Source organism: Lactuca serriola, chromosome 5 (genome assembly GCF_051521515.1).
Source record: "Lactuca serriola cultivar US96UC23 chromosome 5, Lser_US96UC23_V15, whole genome shotgun sequence".
Lineage (NCBI taxonomy): Eukaryota > Viridiplantae > Streptophyta > Magnoliopsida > Asterales > Asteraceae > Lactuca > Lactuca serriola.
The window spans coordinates 81132950-81144899 of record NC_136412.1 but is presented as its reverse complement, the minus strand read 5'-3'; positions in this window follow the sequence as shown (position 1 = coordinate 81144899).

Below are 11950 nucleotides of genomic sequence, written 5' to 3'. Positions count from 1 at the left end.
TCTCCCAATATTGTAAATTACATTTAAAACTACATAAACCATTACAATAATAAAGTGATAAGCTACTAAAATTTATATTATATTTTCATAACATGTACATGTGTTTATGTGCCTTAAGGACATTTATTTGGAAGACATGATCAAGAAACTATAAAATTTGGTTTTATAGAAGTTTTCAGAAAACGTATATATATTAGCTACTAAAGGCGTAGAATTAAATGAAAACATGCCTCTAAAAGCTCAGATAAGGCAAAAGGTACTTCTAGCAGATTTCGTATTATGTGTTTTTTTATTAAAAATAAAATTTAAGAGCTTGTACATTCTAACCTAGTTTTTTTAATTCGAGTTTTCTTTTGTAAATCAAAAACTTTTAAAAATCCAAGAAATCTCACGCCCGAGTATGTCCATAATATTTTCAAAATAGATGCGTGTTACAGCGACCTATTTTAAATAATTTACATTGGTTCTTTTCCTCTAATATATAAAAAAGAAAAAAGAAGACAAAATAAGTATTTATGAAATGGTAATTTGCATCCAAGCAACATTGTTCTTGTCACATTCTAAACTACTTGAAAAAAATTAAAATTTTAAAGCAAAAATAAAATAAATTTTCAAAAAATGACTTAAATACTATCAAATAAAAAGAAACATAAGAATTTAATTTTACTATAAATATGTTGTAATTATGAAGGATACTTAGTTAGAATAATAATTTACAAAACGCTCAATTTGAGTTGAGTATACATTGCATTTACTTCTAGTAAATTTAGTATAAATATATTCACTTCACCAATTCTTGACATGTCCTGTAATATGAAGATGTTGAGGAACAAGGAATTTTGGTTTTCATTCTTTGTTCTTGGCCTTCTTGTCATATGTGAGTCGATTTTTCATTTCATAAATGATTAGAGTATCTTAATGGAAATATTGTAGTTTTAAACAATAATCTATTACAAAAAGTTTAATGACATAGTGACAACACCTAATGTTCGTCTTTTACAATATCACGATAATTTGGAAATTGTCGCATTCATCTCCATCAATATTTTACATGTTAATTTGTTCACATCTGAGGTATAATCGTTATATTTAATGTTATGAATTCGTTTGTGCAGTTGTAAATGGGAACAACATTGGTGATAAAGCTTTAAAAACTACCTTAATAAAGACTATTGTGGGAGATGCAAGCCCACAACCGTCTACTATGGATTATGATAATCCTCATCACGATGCCAAGTTAAGAGGTGTCTGTGTACCACTTCCATCATCACATTGTAAAGGAACAGATGGAGCTTGCTATTGTTGTATTGGTCCAAATATGAATATATGCATACGAGGTCTTAGTTTGTGTAATACTATATGTTCTTAAAATATGAGTAGATAGATTTTTTATATGTAAGTTAGTCGTTTTCAAAATAAAATTAAATGGTTTTGTGCTTACCAAATGTCATAAAAAATTGAATTCATATTTCCTTAATTGAACATAACCCTTATTTCGTACCAAATAATATTTGTTTTCTTAAAATATGTAATTGAAGTTATTTGAATAATAGAGAAATATTTAATTTTCTTCTAGCAAGATTTACGAACAAATTCAATGATATATTGATTAAAATTAAATTAATTTATGTAACAATTAATAAGTAAAACTAAAAGCGATATAAAATTTATAGAAAATATATGGATGCCGAAGAAAACTATTTGAAAGCTATCATATTATAAATAAGGAACAAAATACAAAATAATGAAAGATAAATGTATCTCCCAATATTGTAAATTATATTTAAAACTACATAAACCATTACAATAATAAAGTGATAAGCTACTAAAATTTATATTATATTTTCATAACATGTACATGTGTTTATGTGCCTTAAGGACATTTATTTGGAAGACATGATCAAGAAACTATAAAATTTGGTTTTATAGAAGTTTTCAGAATACATATATATTAGCTACTAAAGGCATAGAATTAAATGAAAACATGCCTCTAAAAGCTCGGATAAGGCAAAAGGTACTTCTAGCAGATTTCGTATTATGTGTTTTTTTTTATTAAAAATAAAATTTAACAGCTTGTACAATCTATCCTAGTTTTTTTTATTCGAGTTTTCTTTTGTAAATCAAAAACTTTTAAAAATCCAAGAAATCTCACGCCCGAGTATGTCGATAATATTTTCAAAATAGATGCGTGTTACAGCGACCTATTTTAAATAATTTACATTGTTTCTTTTCCTCTAATATATAAAAAAGAAAAAAGAAGGAAAAATAAGTATTTATGAAATGGTAATTTGCATCTAAGCACCATTGTTCTTGTCACATTCTAAACTACTTGAAAAAAAATTAAAATTTTAAAGCAAAAATAAAATAAATTTTCAAAAAATAACTTAAATACTATCAAATAAACAGAAACATATGAATTTAATTTTACTATAAATATGTTGTAATTATGAAGGATACTTAGTTAGAATAATAATTTACAAAACGCTCATTTGAGTTGAGTATACATTGCATTTACTTCTAGTAAATTTAGTATAAATATATTTACTTCACCAATTCTTGACATGTCCTCTCATATGAAGATGTTGAGGAATAAGGAATTTTGGTTTTCATTCTTTGTTCTTGGCCTTCTTGTCATATGTGAGTCGATTTTTCATTTCATAAATGATTAGAGTATCTTGATGGATGTATTGTAGTTTTAAACAATAATCTATTATAAAAAGTTTGATGACACAGTGACAACACCTAATCTTCGTCTTTTACAATATCACGATAATTTGGAAATTTTCGCATTCATCTCCATCAATATTTTACATGTTAATTTGTTCACATCTGTGGTATAATCGTTATATTTAATGTTACGAATTCGTTTGTGCAGTTGTAAATGGGAACAACATTGGTGATAAAGCTTTAAAAACTACCTTAATAAAGACTATTTTGTGAGATGCAAGCCTACAACCGTCTACTATGGAGTATGATAATCCTCATCACGATGCCAAGCTAAGAGGTGTCTGTGTACCACTTCCATCATCACATTGTAAAGGAACAGATGGAGCTTGATATTGTTGTATTGGTCCAAATATGAATATATGCATACGAGGTCTTAGTTTGTGTAATACTATATGTTCTTAAAATATAAGTAGATAGATTTTTTATATGTAAGTTAGTCGTTTTCAAAATAAAATTAAATGGTTTTGTGCTTACCAAATGTCATAAAAAATTGAATTCATATGTTCTTATTTGAACATAACCCTTATTTCGTACCAAATAATATTTGTTTTCTTAAAATATGTAATTGAAGTTATTTGAATAATAGAGAAATATTTAATTTTCTTCTAGTAAGACTTACGAACAAATTCAATGATATATTGGTTAAAATTAAATTAATTTATGTAACAATTAATAACTAAAACTAAAAACGATATAAAACTTATAGAAAAATATATGGATGCCGAAGAAAACTATTTGAAAGCTATCATATTATAAATAACAAACAAAATACAAAATAATGAAAGATAAATGTATCTACCAATATTTAAATTATATTTAAAACTACATAAACCATTACAATAATAAAGTGATAAGCTACTAATATTTATATTATATATTTATAATATGTACATGTGTTTATGTGCCTTAAGGACATTTATTTGGAAGACATGATCAAGAAACTATAAAATTTGGTTTTATAGAAGTTTTCAGAAAACGTATATATATTAGCTACTAAAGGCGTAGAATTAAATGAAAACATGCCTCTAAAAGCTCAGATAAGGCAAAAGGTACTTCTAGCAGATTTCGTATTATGTGTTTTTTTTTATTAAAAATAAAATTTAACAGCTTGTACAATCTATCCTAGTTTTTTTTATTCGAGTTTTCTTTTGTAAATCAAAAACTTTTAAAAATCCAAGAAATCTCACGCCCGAGTATGTCGATAATATTTTCAAAATAGATGCGTGTTACAGCGAGCTATTTTAAATAATTTACATTGGTTCTTTACCTCTGATATATAAAAAAAAAAAGAAGACAAAATAAGTATTTATGAAATGGTAATTTGCATCTAAGCAACATTGTTCTTGTCACATTCTAAACTACTTGAAAAAAATTAAAATTTTAAAGCAAAAATAAAATAAATTTTCAAAAAATGACTTAAATACTATCAAATAAACAGAAACATAAGAATTTAATTTTACTATAAATATGTTGTAATTATGAAGGATACTTAGTTAGAATAATAATTTACAAAACGATCATTTGAGTTGAGTATACGTTGCATTTACTTCTAGTAAATTTAGTATAAATATATTCACTTCACCAATTCTTGACATATCCTCTTATATGAAGATGTTGAGGAACAAGGAATTTTGGTTTTCATTCTTTGTTCTTGGCCTTCTTGTCATATGTGAGTTGATTTTTCATTTCATAAATGATTAGAGTATCTTAATGGAAATATTGTAGTTTTAAACAATAATCTATTATAAAAAGTTTGATGACACTGTGACAACACCTAATGTTCGTCTTTTACAATATCACGATAATTTGGAAATTGTCGCATTCATCTCCATCAATATTTTCATTGTTAATTTGTTCACATCTAAGGTATAATCGTTATATTTAATGTTATGAATTCGTTTGTGCAGTTGTAAATGGGAACAACATTGGTGATAAAGCTTTAAAAACTACCTTAATAAAGACTATTTTGGGAGATGCAAGCCCACAACCGTCTACTATGGAGTATGATAATCCTCATCACGATGCCAAGCTAAGAGGTGTCTGTGTACCACTTCCATCATCACATTGTAAAGGAACAGATGGAGCTTGATATTGTTGTATTGGTCCAAATATGAATATATGCATACGAGGTCTTAGTTTGTGTAATACTATATGTTCTTAAAATATAAGTAGATAGATTTTTTATATGTAAGTTAGTCGTTTTCAAAATAAAATTAAATGGTTTTGTGCTTACCAAATGTCATAAAAAATTGAATTCATATGTTCTTATTTGAACATAACCCTTATTTCGTACCAAATAATATTTGTTTTCTTAAAATATGTAATTGAAGTTATTTGAATAATAGAGAAATATTTAATTTTCTTCTAGTAAGACTTACGAACAAATTCAATGATATATTGATTAAAATTAAATTAATTTATGTAACAATTAATAACTAAAACTAAAAACGATATAAAACTTATAGAAAAATATATGGATGCCGAAGAAAACTATTTGAAAGCTATCATATTATAAATAAGGAACAAAATACAAAATAATGAAAGATAAATGTATCTCCCAATATTGTAAATTATATTTAAAACTACATAAACCATTACAATAATAAAGTGATAAGCTACTAAAATTTATATTATATTTTCATAACATGTACATGTGTTTATGTGCCTTAAGGACATTTATTTGGAAGACATGATCAAGAAACTATAAAATTTGGTTTTATAGAAGTTTTCAGAAAACGTATATATATTAGCTACTAAAGGCGTAGAATTAAATGAAAACATGCCTCTAAAAGCTCAGATAAGGCAAAAGGTACTTCTAGCAGATTTCGTATTATGTGTTTTTTTATTAAAAATAAAATTTAAGAGCTTGTACATTCTAACCTAGTTTTTTTAATTCGAGTTTTCTTTTGTCAATCAAAAACTTTTAAAAATCCAAGAAATCTCACGCCTGAGTATGTCCATAATATTTTCAAAATAGATGCGTGTTACAGCGAGCTATTTTAAATAATTTACATTGGTTCTTTACCTCTGATATATAAAAAAAAAAAAAGACAAAATAAGTATTTATGAAATGGTAATTTGCATCTAAGCAACATTGTTCTTGTCACATTCTAAACTACTTGAAAAAAATTAAAATTTTAAAGCAAAAATAAAATAAATTTTCAAAAAATGACTTAAATACTATCAAATAAACAGAAACATAAGAATTTAATTTTACTATAAATATGTTGTAATTATGAAGGATACTTAGTTAGAATAATAATTTACAAAACGCTCATTTGAGTTGAGTATACATTGCATTTACTTCTAGTAAATTTAGTATAAATATATTCACTTCACCAATTCTTGACATGTCCTCTTATATGAAGATGTTGAGGAACAAGGAATTTTGGTTTTCATTCTTTGTTCTTGGCCTTCTTGTCATATGTGAGTTGATTTTTCATTTCATAAATGATTAGAGTATCTTAATGGAAATATTGTAGTTTTAAACAATAATCTATTATAAAAAGTTTGATGACACTGTGACAACACCTAATGTTCGTCTTTTACAATATCACGATAATTTGGAAATTGTCGCATTCATCTCCATCAATATTTTCATTGTTAATTTGTTCACATCTGAGGTATAATCGTTATATTTAATGTTATGAATTCGTTTGTGCAGTTGTAAATGGGAACAACATTGGTGATAAAGCTTTAAAAACTACCTTAATAAAGACTATTTTGGGAGATGCAAGCCCACAACCGTCTACTATGGAGTATGATAATCCTCATCACGATGCCAAGCTAAGAGGTGTCTGTGTACCATTTCCATCATCACATTGTAAAGGAACAGATGGAGCTTGCTATTGTTGTATTGGTCCAAATATGAATATATGCATACGAGGTCTTAGTTTGTGTAATACTATATGTTCTTAAAATATAAGTAGATAGATTTTTTATATGTAAGTTAGTCGTTTTCAAAATAAAATTAAATGGTTTTGTGCTTACCAAATGTCATAAAAAATTGAATTCATATGTTCTTATTTGAACATAACCCTTATTTCGTACCAAATAATATTTGTTTTTTTAAAATATGTAATTGAAGTTATTTGAATAATAGAGAAATATTTAATTTTCTTCTAGTAAGACTTACGAACAAATTCAATGATATATTGATTAAAATTAAATTAATTTATGTAACAATTAATAACTAAAACTAAAAACGATATAAAACTTATAGAAAAATATATGGATGCCGAAGAAAACTATTTGAAAGCTATCATATTATAAATAAGGAACAAAATACAAAATAATGAAAGATAAATGTATCTCCCAATATTGTAAATTATATTTAAAACTACATAAACCATTACAATAATAAAGTGATAAGCTACTAAAATTTATATTATATTTTCATAACATGTACATGTGTTTATGTGCCTTAAGGACATTTATTTGGAAGACATGATCAAGAAACTATAAAATTTGGTTTTATAGAAGTTTTCAGAAAACATATATATTAGCTACTAAAGGCGTAGAATTAAATGAAAACATGCCTCTAAAAGCTCAGATAAGGCAAAAGGTACTTCTAGCAGATTTCGTATTATGTGTTTTTTTATTAAAAATAAAATTTAAGAGCTTGTACATTCTAATCTAGTTTTTTTAATTCGAGTTTTCTTTTGTCAATCAAAAACTTTTAAAAATCCAAGAAATCTCACACCCGAGTATGTCCATAACATTTTCAAAATAGATGCGTGTTACAGCGACCTATTTTAAATAATTTACATTGGTTCTTTTCCTCTAATATATAAAAAAGAAAAAAGACGACAAAATAAGTATTTATGAAATGGTAATTTGCATCTAAGCAACATTGTTCTTGTCACATTCTAAACTAATTGAAAAAAATTAAAATTTTAAAGCAAAAACAAAATAAATTTTCAAAAAATGACTTAAATACTATCAAATAAACAGAAACATAAGAATTTAATTTTACTATTAATATGTTGTAATTATGAAGGATACTTAGTTAGAATAATAATTTACAAAACGCTCATTTGAGTTGAGTATACATTGCATTTACTTCTAGTAAATTTAGTATAAATATATTCACTTCACCAATTCTTGACATATCCTCTTATATGAAGATGTTGAGGAACAAGGAATTTTGGTTTTCATTCTTTGTTCTTGGCCTTCTTGTCATATGTGAGTTGATTTTTCATTTCATAAATGATTAGAGTATCTTAATGGAAATATTGTAGTTTTAAACAATAATTTATTATAAAAAGTTTGATGACACAGTGACAACACCTAATGTTCGTCTTTTACAATATCACGATAATTTGGAAATTGTCGCATTCATCTCCATCAATATTTTACATGTTAATTTGTTCACATCTGAGGTATAATCGTTATATTTAATGTTATGAATTCGTTTGTGCAGTTGTAAATGGGAACAACATTGGTGATAAAGCTTTAAAAACTACCTTAATAAAGACTATTTTTGGAGATGCAAGGCCACAACCGTCTACTATGGATTATGATAATCCTCATCACGATGCCAAGCTAAGAGGTGTCTGTGTACCACTTGCATCATCACATTGTAAAGGAACAGATGGAGCTTGCTATTGTTGTATTGGTCCAAATATGAATATATGCATACGAGGTCTTAGTTTGTGTAATACTATATGTTCTTAAAATAGGAGTAAATAGATTTTATATATGTAAGTTAGTCGTTTTCAAAATAAAATTAAATGGTTTTGTGCTTACCAAAATGTCATAAAAAATTGAATTCATATTTTCTTAATTGAACATAACCCTTATTTCGTACCAAATAATATTTGTTTTCTTAAAATATGTAATTGAAGTTATTTGAATAATAGAGAAATATTTAATTTTCTTCTAGCAAGACTTACGAACAAATTCAATGATATATTGATTAAAATTAAATTAATTTATGTAACAATTAATAAGTAAAACTAAAAGCGATATAAAATTTATAGAAAATATATGGATGCCGAAGAAAACTATTTGAAAGCTATCATATTATAAATAAGGAACAAAATACAAAATAATGAAAGATAAATGTATCTCCCAATATTGTAAATTATATTTAAAACTACATAAACCATTACAATAATAAAGTGATAAGCTACTAAAATTTATATTATATTTTCATAACATGTACATGTGTTTATGTGCCTTAAGGACAATTATTTGGAAGACATGATCAAGAAACTATAAAATTTGGTTTTATAGAAGCTTTCAGAAAACATATATATTAGCTACTAAAGGCATAGAATTAAATGAAAACATGCCTCGAAAAGCTCGGATAAGGCAAAAGGTACTTCTAGCAGATTTCGTATTATGTGTTTTTTTTATTAAAAATAAAATTTAACAGATTGTACATTCTATCCTAGTTTTTTTTATTCGAGTTTTCTTTTGTAAATCAAAAACTTTTAAAAATCCATGAAATCTCACGCCCGAGTATGTCGATAATATTTTCAAAATAGATGCGTGTTACAGCGACCTATTTTAAATAATTTACATTGTTTCTTTTCCTCTAATATATAAAAAAGAATAAAGAAGGAAAAATAAGTATTTATGAAATGGTAATTTGCATCTAAGCAACATTGTTCTTGTCACATTCTAAACTACTTGAAAAAAAATTAAAATTTTAAAGCAAAAATAAAATAAATTTTCAAAAAATAACTTAAATACTATCAAATAAACAGAAACATATGAATTTAATTTTACTATAAATATGTTGTAATTATGAAGGATACTTAGTTAGAACAATAATTTACAAAACGCTCATTTGAGTTGAGTATACATTGCACTTACTTCTAGTAAATTTAGTATAAATATATTTACTTCACCAATTCTTGACATGTCCTCTCATATGAAGATGTTGATGAATAAGGAATTTTGGTTTTCATTCTTTGTTCTTGGCCTTCTTGTCATATGTGAGTCGATTTTTCATTTCATAAATGATTAGAGTATCTTGATGGACGTATTGTAGTTTTAAACAATAATCTATTATAAAAAGTTTGATAACACAGTGACAACACCTAATCTTCGTCTTTTACAATATCACGATAATTTGGAAATTTTCGCATTCATCTCCATCAATATTTTAAATGTTAATTTGTTCACATCTGTGGTATAATCGTTATATTTAATGTTATGAATTCGTTTGTGCAGTTGTAAATGGGAACAACATTGGTGATAAAACTTTGAAAACTACCTTAATAAAGACTATTTTGGGAGATGCAAGCCCACAACCGTCTACTATGGAGTATGATAATCCTCATCACGATGCCAAGCTAAGAGGTGTCTGTGTACCACTTCCATCATCACATTGTAAAGGAACAGACGGAGCTTGCTATTGTTGTATTGGTCCAAATATGAATATATGCATACGAGGTCTTAGTTTGTGTAATACTATATGTTCTTAAAATATGAGTAGATAGATTTTTTATATGTAAGTTAGTCGTTTTCAAAATAAAATTAAATGGTTTTGTGCTTACCAAATCTTATAAAAAATTGAATTCATATGTTCTTATTTGAACATAACCCTTATTTCGTACCAAATAATATTTGTTTTCTTAAAATATGTAATTGAAGTTATTTGAATAATAGAGAAATATTTAATTTTCTTCTAGGAAGACTTACGAACAAATTCAATGATATATTGATTAAAATTAAATTAATTTATGTAACAATTAATAAGTAAAACTAAAAACGATATAAAACTTATAGAAAAATATATGGATGCCGAAGAAAACTATTTGAAAGCTATCATATTATAAATAAGGAACAAAATACAAAATAATGAAAGATAAATGTATCTCCCAATATTGGAAATTATATTTAAAACTACATAAACCATTACAATAATAAAGTGATAAGCTACTAATATTTATATTATATATTTATAACATGTACATGTGTTTATGTGCCTTAAGGACATTTATTTGGAAGACATGATCAAGAAACTATAAAATTTGGTTTTATAGAAGTTTTCAGAAAACGTATATATATTAGCTACTAAAGGCGTAGAATTAAATGAAAACATGCCTCTAAAAGGTCAGATAAGGCAAAAGGTACTTCTAGCAGATTTCGTATTATGTGTTTTTTTATTAAAAATAAAATTTAAGAGCTTGTACATTCTAACCTAGTTTTTTTTATTCGAATTTTCTTTTGTAAATCAAAAACTTTTAAAAATCCAAGAAATCTCACGCCCGAGAATGTCAATAATATTTTCAAAATAGATGCGTGTTACAGCGACCTATTTTAAATAATTTACATTGTTTCTTTTCCTCTAATATATAAAAAAGAAAAAAGAAGGAAAAATAAGTATTTATGAAATGGTAATTTGCATCTAAGCAACATTGTTCTTGTCACATTCTAAACTACTTGAAAAAAAATTAAAATTTTAAAGCAAAAATAAAATAAATTTTCAAAAAATAACTTAAATACTATCAAATAAACAGAAACATATGAATTTAATTTTACTATAAATATGTTGTAATTATGAAGGATACTTAGTTAGAATAATAATTTACAAAACGCTCATTTGAGTTGAGTATACATTGCACTTACTTCTAGTAAATTTAGTATAAATATATTTACTTCACCAATTCTTGACATGTCCTCTCATATGAAGATGTTGAGGAATAAGGAATTTTGGTTTTCATTCTTTGTTCTTGGCCTTCTTGTCATATGTGATTCGATGATTCATTTCATAAATGATTAGAGTATCATGATGGACGTATTGTAGTTTTAAACAATAATCGATTATAAAAAGTTTGATGACACAGTGACAACACCTTATGTTCGTCTTTTACAATATCACGATAATTTGGAAATTTTCGCATTCATCTCCATCAATATTTTACATGTTAATTTGTTCACATCTGTGGTATAATCGTTATATTTAATGTTATGAATTCATTTGTGCAGTTGTAAATGGGAACAACATTGGTGATAAAGCTTTAAAAACTACCTTAATAAAGACTATTTTGGGAGATGCAAGCCCACAACCGTCTACTATAAAGACTATTTTGGGAGATGCAAGCCCACAACCGTCTACTATGGAGTATGATAATCCTCATCACGATGCCAAGCTAAGAGGTGTCTGTGTACCACTTCCATCATCACATTGTAAAGGAACAGATGGAGCTTGCTATTGTTGTATTGGTCTAAATATGAATATATGCATACGAGGTCTTAGTTTGTGTAA